This window comes from Xenopus tropicalis, chromosome 3 (genome assembly GCF_000004195.4).
Source record: "Xenopus tropicalis strain Nigerian chromosome 3, UCB_Xtro_10.0, whole genome shotgun sequence".
NCBI classification, from domain to species: domain Eukaryota; kingdom Metazoa; phylum Chordata; class Amphibia; order Anura; family Pipidae; genus Xenopus; species Xenopus tropicalis.
In genome coordinates, this window is record NC_030679.2 from 109,915,932 (window position 1) to 109,928,408 (window position 12,477).

The following is a 12,477-nucleotide window of genomic DNA, read 5'->3' on the forward strand; positions in this document are numbered from 1 at the left end:
TTATTACCTGTTTAGTACATATATTCTTCAGTACCTATTTCTAATTTGGCCATTGACTGCATGCTCAGTCACACTATTTCACTAACATTACATATCGTACAGTGATTAAAAACATCAGCCTATAAAGAAAAAAGAGATCATTAATTCAGCACCTAGCCTCTTGCCAGGGCTTGTAGCTCTGAATATCTGTAGGCCTTTACTTAGAGACAACAAATACACAGCTGCAGAGACTGGCACATTGTGGGCACTGTTCTACCCAAAGTAGAACAGATATTGCACCCCTATTTCACCTAATTCATGAAATTTGGAATATCTTAACTGAAAATTGGCACAGAAGGTTTACAGTAGTCATATATGCAACAAATGGAATTTATCCTTTTGTTTTTCTGTAAAGCTGCTTTGTGTGTTCTTTCTTAAAGAAGAATGAAATGTTAAAACCTAATAAGCTTTATTAGAAAGGTCCATGTAACTATACCAATAACACTCACTGTAATGCTGTTCTGAGTCCTCTTTCAAAAAAAACACCTAATTTCTGTACACATGGGCTTCTGTTTTAGACGTCGGTCTCTCAGCTCAAACCTCAAGGGCACATGCTTGAGCATACTGAGCTTGCTTTACTCTCCCCCTCCCTTCTCCCTCCTCCCCCTTCCCTCCCTGCTGTAATCTGAGCCCAGAGCTACGATCAGGTATGGTAAAGCATTCTACAGAATAAGTCTAGCGATCTAGCTTGCACTATTGTGGCTAATCTGTTAGCAATAAACTGCCTCAATAGCTTTCCTACTCCTTTAAAAGGTTAAAACATGCTTATTAGTAGTATTTACAAAGGACTTAAAGCTAAAAATCAAGATTTCTTAAAAATTGAGTTTGGATTTTTATGATGAACTGACAAGATATTGGTTATTGTTTATATGGATTTATGTTGAGTTTATGTTGTACTAAACACTTCTAGAAATCTTAATTAAAAGCTCGCAAACTGTTGAACAGAGAATAAGACTGCATGAGCATGCCCTCTGTGCCTCTTTATTATGTGCGAATATAGCGCCTATTTACTCTTTGCGTATATTTATTCACAATTTGCGAAATCAGTTTAGCGAATATTTTTTTCTGCCACTAAAGTTGTCGAGTGTGTGCATAAATATTAGCAATTTGCGAATATGTCATATTTAAAAAGCTTTAAGAACATTAGCGCTGCAAATAAAAATTTGTAATTATGTATGCACATTGAATGGACCAGCTTTATAAATATTAAATAGGGGCAGGGCAAATATGTTCACTGTAGGAATAATTCTCCGCTGCACAAATTTTGTATGGATTTTGGACCCCACTACTTAAAAAGTGCACTGATATGTTTCATTAATTGGCACACAAATGGAGGTAAATAATAAAAGAAATACAGTTTGGCCTTGATAAAGAGGTTCCCAATAAGTATTCATTCTGCATCATACTATGCTGTAATTACCCGTATTTATTCATTAACATGAATGAGGTAAAAAACCTCTGGCACAGGCTGATATACAAAGAGTTACATATTGACCTAAAGAGACATGCTCAGGACTGGAAACCATGTCAGAAGTAAAATAACATGCGTCACAGTGGAACAATGAAGCAACTTTCCCCTCTGATGATGGAATGGAAGGAAGTACAGCCAGTTACATTCTGGAAAATAAAGATGCAGAATATATGGAATCCCTAATCCAGAAAACCCATTATCCAGAAAGCTATGAATTACTGAAGCCCATATTACTAGAATCCATTTTAAGCAAATAATTGTAACATTTGAAAATGCTTTTCTTTTTCCTCTGTATTAATAAAACAATACCTTGTACTTGATGGTAACTAAGCAGAATCCACATTGGTAGCAAATTAATCCTATCGGGTTTATTTAATTTTTCAGTTCTTTTAGCACACTTAAGGAATTATACAAAGATCTGAAAAACCCTAGGTCCCAAGTATTTACCAGTATCTTAAATTATTGCGCCCTCTGATAGATAGATATCCTTTTTAACAAAACTTTTTCTCATCATTGTAGAAGAAATACTTATTAGAATGCATAGATTTAAAGATTAGCTACCAGTACTTAGGGGAGATTTATCAATGTTCTAGTTTTTTCACGATTCAAGTCTTTTTGCTCTAAAAAAACTCAAATTTGAATAATGATAAATAAACCCATTGGAGTTACATTTTGGCAAGGAATAGCTGGTGAACTAATTCAGAGCCATATTAATGGTATATTACTCTACCTTGAAAAAAATAGTTTGTTGCAGAACAGAAAGACACCCTCAAATGCAGAAGGAATTCTGGGACGAAAGCCCAGAATCGCTCCTAAAATTTCCATTTACACAGAATACCCTAGACTAGAGATTAAGCCTCACCCACTGGGGTTTAAAGCAATTACTTGTAGTTAGGTTACTGCACAACACCTTTACGTAAAGCCATAAAATATTCAGAATACTTTATTGTCCGTTTTCGTAGGAAATATTTTTATAGCTAACAGGTATTTCCCTCTATCATTTATCTTCTCATTATCTAGCTTAGGGGTTCACAAACTGTGGGGCTGCACCATAAAGCAAGTTTATATTTAGAAAAAATGTCTACCCAAGATACACCCAGCCTGAGGGTCAGTAGAATTGTGACAGATTTGTGACAAAGCCTTATTTACTTTTATATTCTTGGAACTATAGCTGAATTACTGACACACCAGTTTTTCATATGTATAAAACTGTAGTATGCCAGGGGTCTTAATGAATACTTAACTTCAAAGGGGATGGGGGGGGGGTTACAAAAAAGGCCCAAAAATCTCTGATCTACACAATATCACTCTGCTAATATAATGGCTAAACAAAAGGGACTTCTTTAGGAAGGTAAAGTATAAGAAGGGAGACCTTGGGAAGAGAACATTAGCTGAGTGTTCTGCTTTACATCTTTCATTACCAGGAAGAAAGATTGAATACAATTTATTTTAAGCTCTATCTTATATTAACACTGGAGTCATGACATAATCAGGCTTACTGAATGCAAATATTCTTCTCACACTATTCCTTTATCATGTAGCAACCAGCACTACAGACCCCTTGGCTTCAGCCGCCTAAAACTCGTCTTCATGCCAAGTTAAGTTGTGAGGCAGCTTACAAATGCTCTGAATATAAGCTAGTCAAACCCTTGCTTCTTAGAGTATTAAGGAAATTAGTGAACTAGTAAAGGAGACTAAAATATAAATTGATACTATTGGGATTTATAGTGTTATTTTTCCTTTGCATTTGCCTAATGAAAATATGAAAAAAATAGAATAATATATTAAATAAAATTCTAAGTCGTCATTGTCTGGATGCCCACAACTTAGTTCTAAATACCCTCCTGCTGTGGTATATTGCTCTTCTAAGATGCCAATAATGTGCATACCTCAGCAGTGCAAAGGATCTGGTCTGACATTTGGGGGTGTTATCAGTCAAAGAAATTGCTTTGTAGCTCAATGTCCTGTATATTGATAATGGGTGAGTGTAGGGGCACTTTTGTTGTTGTCTACCAGTCATGGAAGCCAGTCATGAAATTTAGCTCTGCTTTCTAGAGAATCTGTGTTCCACCCACTATATAAAGCATAAAAACTTCAAATCCCAGAATCACTTCTTAATGGAACAAGGTGATGGAGGAGTTGCATGGCACTGTGAGTAGGAGTGAGGAGCTGGCCCTAGAAAACTCACAGGCAGACTATCATGGTTTATGGAAAATACTGTACATTTATAAATACATTTACATTTTAGGATGTTTAGATGCAGCTTTTTAATGTAAGCCCAACTCAATGAGCTCTTGTTAAAAAGGAAGGGTCCTAATGCTGTTATTGGCAGCACAAGCCAGGCAATATTTGCAGAAAAAAAATGTAGTAGAAACAAATGCAGTAGAAACAAAATGCCGCAATTTTACTTGTGCTATTTAGCAGGTGAGCACAATCATGCTGGAGAAAAACACATCACATTGTGGGGGTAATCTTGACAATCTGCAGATACCAAAAAGCTGGGCAAAAACTTGACCATTCAAACCAATCTGATGCAACAGAATATTAAATCTGTTAATTATTATTTGGACAAGTCATTGACAGCAATCAGATTCATATTATATGTCTCTTTGTGTTTCCTAGTCATTCTGTCATTCTGGATGACCACCTTGCACAACAGGTTGGCCAAAAACAAGAAAACAAAAGTTAGCACCTCTAACCTCAAACTGGATTTGAAGTAGGCGATATTATTATCTAACATAGAAGACCACACTAGAAACCCATATGATGTCATGATGCCAGAATGATGATGATGGTGTAGCTGTGGTTTGCAAAATATTCCATATGTGTTTAGGCTCTGCAGGCCCTAAACAATTGTTCAGTTTCACAGGTACAGAAGGTGTCTACATTACTGCTCTACACTAACATATCACCATTGTCTTCAGTAACACAATTTGTAATAATGATGGGAAGAATAAAGAGATATTATTATTTTTATAATTTTGTTTTTATTAAACATGTCTTCCTGCAAAATAGTATTTGTGAAGTCACTGCAACTGGAGGGTTCTGTGCAATATGCTGATGGCTGCTTGGCACATAATGTGGAATGCCGATCTGCAGGCAGTAGTATTGACCTCTTAAAAAATTAAATATCAACAACCGGTCCCTTTCTGACTTTAGTGCATCTCTACCATTCTGTTGCAATATAAACACTAAGAAGAAAACAAGATGATGACTTGGTTAGTCTTCTGTTCAATCCTGCTGTACTTTTCAAGAGAGAAGGCTAAAAGGCCTAATGACTGATTCGTGCATCTGTGAATAGACCTCTAATTCCACTCAGTGTGACTACATTCTTTAAGTACTTGACTGCAGAAAACTGTTAAGGAACAAAATTTATCTTTCTCTAATAAACAACTGCTCACATTTGTATGATGTGCCATGTTCAGCCTGAATTATTTTCAGAGTTTTGTTTAATACTATTTAAAATGTAATTGCAAGGAAACAGTTTTGCCAGTGGATTAATTTTTACACTTGGTTGTCATGCCAATGTGTTAAAATGAACTGGGCTGCAGACAAGGAATATGTGAACATATGTATAAGTTATGTCATGTGCTTAGCTCAGGCTGTAACCAGGTCCCTGGCACCAAGATGCCATTAAAATGGCATTATTACTGCTGTCCTGCACCCAAGCTGGCATCTGTCTCCATGCACCTTGTTTTCCAATTTATAGCTTAGGTTTGACTTCTGCTTGGATTTTAGATTCTGTAGACTTAACCTGGCGTTTTTCTTTACCTTGGACATGAGTCTTGCTCTCTTACATGACCCTTGGCCTGTTGTTTGATCAACATAATGAAAACGGAGCATGTACCCCGTATTTAACTCAACCCGTCTCCACTTCATTTGTTCTAGACTCACAGCCTCCATATGCAAATATATTTATTGACTCACAATTTCCAAACTATTTACTGCTATAATCACTGCTAGATACTGTGAAATGAATACTGGATCAATGAAAAAATTCATAGACAAGCTATTAAAAGCTAACATTTAAGACTCACCCCTTTTCTCCAAATCCAACCCATATATGCATGAAGACCACACCACACTCTTCCTTATCTGAAGTGAAAACACCAACATTTCTCACCATCAATCTTTTGTGTCAACTGTTCTACAGATCTTTATATTGCTTGTTTAAATAAGCTGACCCTCTAATGCAATGGTTATACAGCCCTTGTATATTATAACATATATATTATAAGGTATTGCATACCTTGAGTCTTCCAAAATAATAATTTAAACATTCACTGAACCCAATTAATTATACCTTAGTTGGGACCAAGTACAATGTACTGTTTTATTATTACAGAAAAAAAGGAAATAATTTTTAATAAATAGAATTGGTTGCTTATAATAGAGTCTATAGAAGATGGCCATCCCATAATTTCCTGTAATTCCGGAAAACAGATTCCATACCTGTATATATACTTATCTGCATGTCATGCCTATCTATATAAATGATGATGATGATAGATTAGTACAATAGGGATTCTACATCGACCTGCCAATTGAGCCCTAAACATAGATTTTGCTTGGGCACCTTCAATGGCGCCCAATCAATATCTTTTAACCTGCCTAAATGACAAGATGGCCGGTATCCACAGGCTTTGCGATATAGGTCACCTTGTTGATCTGCCATACATGCACCGAATATCGTATAATATTAGTGCGTGTAAGTCCAAGTTGCATTAATCGTCACAAACATCCAACACGCAAAAGTTAAACGGATCTAAAATAATGATTTAGTAAAATCAGTACTTTCTCATGGGATAAAGGATTACTTTACACCTTGAGAAAATCTGTAAGTCAGTGGCACAATAGACCACTGTTAATCAATTTCTGGATTCCCTGGGCATCTTCTTTGCTGTCAACATCCTTTAATGAGGCACTCATTTTCCTGAGAACAGTGCCACTATTGTTCGTTCCATCATTCCGATGCTGCATCTGCCTACTTTAAGGCTATTTCAAATTAATACTATTTATAATTGATATTGAGATAACAAGGGTCTGTTTTTTAGATGTGGGTTTGAATTAAAGCTTCCATTTCGCTCTGAATACAGTACTTTGTTTCGACTAATTGCCTAATTAACTGCACATATCACAGTACAGGTGGGTGCAAGATACTGACCTAACCTTAGTTCTAAAGGAAGCCACATTTCCGTAACAGCTGCAAGCCAGTCATACATGTCAGTCTGTATACACAGTTGGAAGATAAAAGGCTTGTTCTTATGGATAATGGAACAAGAAAAGTTCTGGATCAATGGCTTCAAAAGAATACAGCACAGAAAATCCGGATGAGTTCCTTGCAGGGAGCCATTTATATTCTGGAAAATATTCAAAGCAACTACTTGTTCCAGTAAAGTAAAGAATACTATGAATGATATTGCAGTCTTCCTGGCTCAGTAAACAGACTCAAAAAGCTTATCTTCTGAACCCACAACCCAACATATAGATGGAGCATTTAATGTATATGGTGCACATACCACATGGTATAATTTTAATGGGACAATACTTGGACTTTCATAAACTATATAAATATGAAGGTCAGTTGGAGCTGATTAATTACACTTAGGGGCACATTCATGAAAAAGCGAGTTCGAATCCCGAATGGGATAAATTCGGATTGGATACGAAAATTTCTGAAGATCGCAAATATCACGAATATGCTCACGAAAATATTGTATTGGTGATCCGAAAATCACGAAATTTTCGTAGTGAAGGATCGTAAAATGCAGGAAAACCTTTCTGACTTTGATCCTTCTGTGCATGATTTTGGAAGCCTCCCATAGGAATCAATGGCACTCTGCAGCTCCAACCTGGCCCAAGGAAAGTCTCCCATAGGGCTCAATGGCACTCTGCAGCTCCAACCTGGCCCAAGGAAAGTCTCCCATAGGGCTCAATGGCACTCTGCAGCTCCAACCCGGCCCAAGGAAAGTCTCCCATAGGGCTCAATGGCACTCTGCAGCTCCAACCTGGCCCAAGGAAAGTCTCCCATAGGGCTCAATGGCACTCTGCAGCTCCAACCTGGCCCAAGGAAAGTCTCCCATAGGGCTCAATGGCACTCTGCAGCTCCAACCCGGCCCAAGGAAAGTCTCCCATAGGGCTCAATGGCACTCTGCAGCTCCAACCTGGCCCAAGGAAAGTCTCCCATAGGGCTCAATGGCACTCTGCAGCTCCAACCCGGCCCAAGGAAAGTCTCCCATAGGGCTCAATGGCACCCTGCAGCTCCAACCCGGCCCAAGGAAAGTCTCCCATAGGGCTCAATGGCACCCTGCAGCTCCAACCCGGCCCAAGGAAAGTCTCCCATAGGGCTCAATGTCACTCTGCAGCTCCAACCTGGCCCAAGGAAAGTCTCCCATAGGATTCAATGGCACTCTGCAGCTCCAACCCGGCCCAAGGAAAGTCTCCCATAGGGCTCAATGGCACCCTGCAGCTCCAACCCGGCCCAAGGAAAGTCTCCCATAGGGCTCAATGTCACTCTGCAGCTCCAACCTGGCCCAAGGAAAGTCTCCCATAGGATTCAATGGCACTCAAAAATACGCTCATTGTGAAAAAAATGCATTCGGACGCATTCAGAGCGTTCGTGGATTAGTAAATGTGCCCCTTAGTATGCTACAAGAGACTGTAGCATACTAGAGACTTTGTTCAAATGCTTATTATGCAGAACAGTTTGTTATTAATTTTATAATGCTCAGTATATTTTGTCACCTTGACTTTCCAGTTGTGTTGCATTTAACAATGAAACTGTTCAGGTATGAACTAACTTGAAGATGTTTAGATGTTTTTTTTTTAAATAACAAGGAACGCAGATGTTCTGGGTGAAGCTATCAATTATTTGAATCTACTTCAAAAATACATGTGCCAAAGTGAATTTAAATGAAAATGTGTTTGTTTCTTGTATTTAAGAAAATGTTTCATTCTTTCATAAGCTACAGTTACTGTTTATTTATATCCCTGTCAAAAATTATTTTAAAAATTGTTGTCTTAAAAGCATGGGTGCCTTAGCAAGGAAAGACAGATTAGTGTATGATCTGTACAGAGATGGGTTGTGTCTGAAGCTCCTCTAGAGAACCCACTGTGGTGTTTAATGAGCTTATTTATGCAGTTCAGTGCTGGTGTTGTTTTCTCAGAAGGCAGACAGACTGTAAAGGAAAATTAATAAACTGTAACTAGACACTTAACACAAATGATTTTTGATCACTTGCAAAGAGATAAACATGGATGTTCAGTTAAGGCCACCTTTGGGAATCTTTGAAATATTTTCTGACTAGTGACAAAAAAAAGTGTATTGTGCTTAAAAAAACATGAGCAAAATAAGAAGTTTAAAGCAAGTGAAGAACAACCATATAGTAAAGCTACAAGCTCATTTTTAATTGGGGGAGCATCTATATGGAGTGAGTAAGTTCTTAACATGGCAGTGGGGGTTTTTACTTGACTACAGTGCATATACTGGCAAATGAATTAGCTAATGATAAAAATGGACTTGAGGAATAGGAAAATTATATTACATAATATATATATATATATACATATATATACTGTATATATATGCATGTGTGTGTGTATGAGTTTCCCCTGGGTACTCACACACTACAAAAACAGATTAATTGGTCATGATGATAACATGCATGAATGTAATGACTGTAAAACTACCTTGGGCAGAGACTGATGTCAGTGATGTATAACCTCTGTTAATCGCTGCCTAATAGCTTGGCCCTATATAAAGAATTATATATACAGTATATCTATATATTATATATATATATATATATGAGAATAATTAGTGTTTATTCATACTGCTGTAATCACTGAACTCTCTTTATTATACAGTTTAAGGAACACATCTGTTCTATGTATCAGGGCATTCCCTTGCATGTGTCAAAAACATCCATTTGCACAACACAAGCTTCATTATCAGCAAACATCAGACTCTTTCACAGGATTTGTTACCGTGCAATTAACATTTATTTTGGCATTCCACACAACATGCTTTGAGGACAACACCCTTTCTCAAGTGCATCATTTACGAAAGACTACTGAGATCAGAGCATTTATTAAGACTTTTGAAGTCTGAGAAAGGGAGCATTGGAGGTTAAGAAGTAGTCATTTTTTTCATGTGCAATGTCTCTGAAACGTGTGTTTAAAGGGTGTTTAAACATGGGTAACTGTAGGTATGGTAACATGTTTCCAAGAAATGAAAATTAAAAACTGCATTGCAGTTGGGGGATCATGGTTTTGTTGCTCTTTATTGTACGCAGTTCCCCAAGGTTTTGGACAGCTAAGAGCTGGTTCTAATTTACAGTTGGGAGGAGTAGCTTTTCCTCTAACCTGGGTAAAAGCATTGCTGGCAGTTCAGTATCTGGCCAGGAAATCTTATAATATTTAGTCTTGTATAAGGGACATGTACCCGGCCTCTTTGGATTCCACCAGAGGTAGATGGAATTCAGAGCCTCGTATTCCCAGTAGTGTGGGATTAGTGTCCAAATTGTGCTCACATCAAGCTGTGTAATATCATTAATATTTTCAGGTTTGTGTTAAAACCAACTTATCTTACACCTATTTTGTTTAAGGCCAAGGTTTATAAAAATGAAATAATAAATCTGCACTATACATGTATATTCAAACAGTAAAATCTCAATCAGATAAAAGTGAGTGTAGGACTGGCCAGACTGGGGAGGACTGTGACATAGTTGGCCAGATTGAAGTATATTGTAATATATGGACAAACAATCCCTGTTTTGCTTAAAGGGGAGGGCATATCTTGGTAGCTTAGTGCAGAATGTCTTAATGTCCTATATATACTGATAATGGGTGAGTGCAGAGGAGCTTTTGTAGTTGTCTATATAAATGTTTAGGTCACATCCTCATTGCACCCATGGCTAATGGTTTAAAATGTAGTGGTGAGTCTTCCCCTTTTATTTCTATATCTTAGATAAGCAAAACATGTTTTTAGTAGGTTTCATAAATATGATATTGCAGCCCTTTTGATGCTACCAATGCCATACTTTAAAGGAACAGTAACACCAAAAATGAAAGTGTATAAAAGTAACTAAAATATAATGTGCTGCTGCCCTGAACTGGTAAAAGTTGTGTGTTTACTTCAGAAAATCTACTATAATTTATATAAATAAGATGCTGTGTAGCCATGGGGGCAGCCATTCAAAGGAGAAAAGGCACAGGCACATAGTAGATAACAGATAAAACACTATTGTATTCTACAGAACTTGTCTGTTATCTGCTATGTAACCTGTGCCTTTTCTCCTTTTTTCCAGCTTGAATGGCTGCCCCCGTGGCTACACAGCAGCTTATTATATAAATTATAGTAGTGTTACTGTAGCAAACACACCGGTTTTACCAGTGCTGGGCAACAGTGCATTATATTTTCATTACTTTAAAGCTCTTTCATTTTTTGGTGTTACTGTTCCTTTAATGTACTGTAGGTTATGGATAACTAAATCAAGTTATTTGCTGAACATTGTCCTATATGGGACGGTGGCAGAAGCAAAGTCATTCAATAAAATTTTATTTTTAAAAAAAAAAAAAGAAGCAAAGTCAAGTTAGCTAAAATGGGAGAAAACATTTTGTGGTGAGACCAAGAAATTATTCTTTTAACCAAAATGAAAAACGTTATGTTTGTTTCAAATTTGGTCACACCTCAAAAAACACCAGAGCTACAATAAAGTAAAGTGAAGGTGGCATCATGTGATGGTGCTGCATTTCATCAGCACAGCCTAGACATCTTATTATGATATAAGATATCATAGATGCACATGTAAATTTAGGAAAATACTGCAAGAGAACCTCTTCCAGTTTGCATCTTTCAGCAGGACAATGATCCAAAACACCAAGGCAACACTGGAGTTATAAAAGGTCCCTGATCTCGATACAATAAAGCTGTGTGAAAACTAAGACACAAAGAGTAATCTAACCAGAACAACCTTGAATGAATCTGCCCAGGTCCCATTATGCACCATTATACCTGTTTGAATAAGTTATTGGTAGACAGAGATGCAGGCATACAGAAAGGATGAGGAGAGGCTAGGAGCTACTCTGATGATAAACTACTTATATAGTGTATTGCTGTACATACGACAATCAACTTTTCCAGAAACAGTTGTGCCCCAGGCAGGTGCCTCTGCTGCCTACCCCTAGTTCCAACCCTAGTTCAAAGCTGGCACATACTAGCAGGCACTCACAAATCCACAACTGGGCTTTGGAATAAATAAAAACGTATTATTTTATTGCAAACATACATTAAAAAAAACATGCATTTTGTGCACAAATGCATGACAAGAAAGTTGTGTATGATCAGCTATTTGGCAAAATTATAGAATGATCAAAGTGCACACATAGTGCATAAATATTAAAATAATATTAGCCAGAATTTTAATTCTATGAATATTACACCATTAATGTCTGACAGTCTTTTGTTAATTTGTATTAATAAGCTAATTTCAATAGACATACTTCATGCTTTAGCAGCACTACATACAGATTTATTTTATTTTTTTTCATTGTCAATATAGATGACTAGTTTCTCTTTCATTTTCTTCCCCCTTTTTCAAGCTCCATGCCTTTATTTTGTTATACAATACTGAATTCATTTGCTGCTTTGAATTGATTTTGCTGTTTTGAATTAAATATAATAAGATTTAAAGGACCTGACATTTGCATCATTCTAGCCTTTGTCTCGGAGCTTTACCTTCACCTGATGTATGTTGTTAGGATTTCTTTCATTATTCAGCATTCAGCATGATATTATCTGTATTGCACGGTGACTTGTATGCATTCAGTTTCCCATGGCCATTGGAATAATGCAACATATTATACTGATACAAGTCTGACAACTATGAAATTACCACAGCAGCAAGATATTTATTAGATATTCACTGCTTATATATAAATAGAGACAGAAGCAAGAGACATAGAAT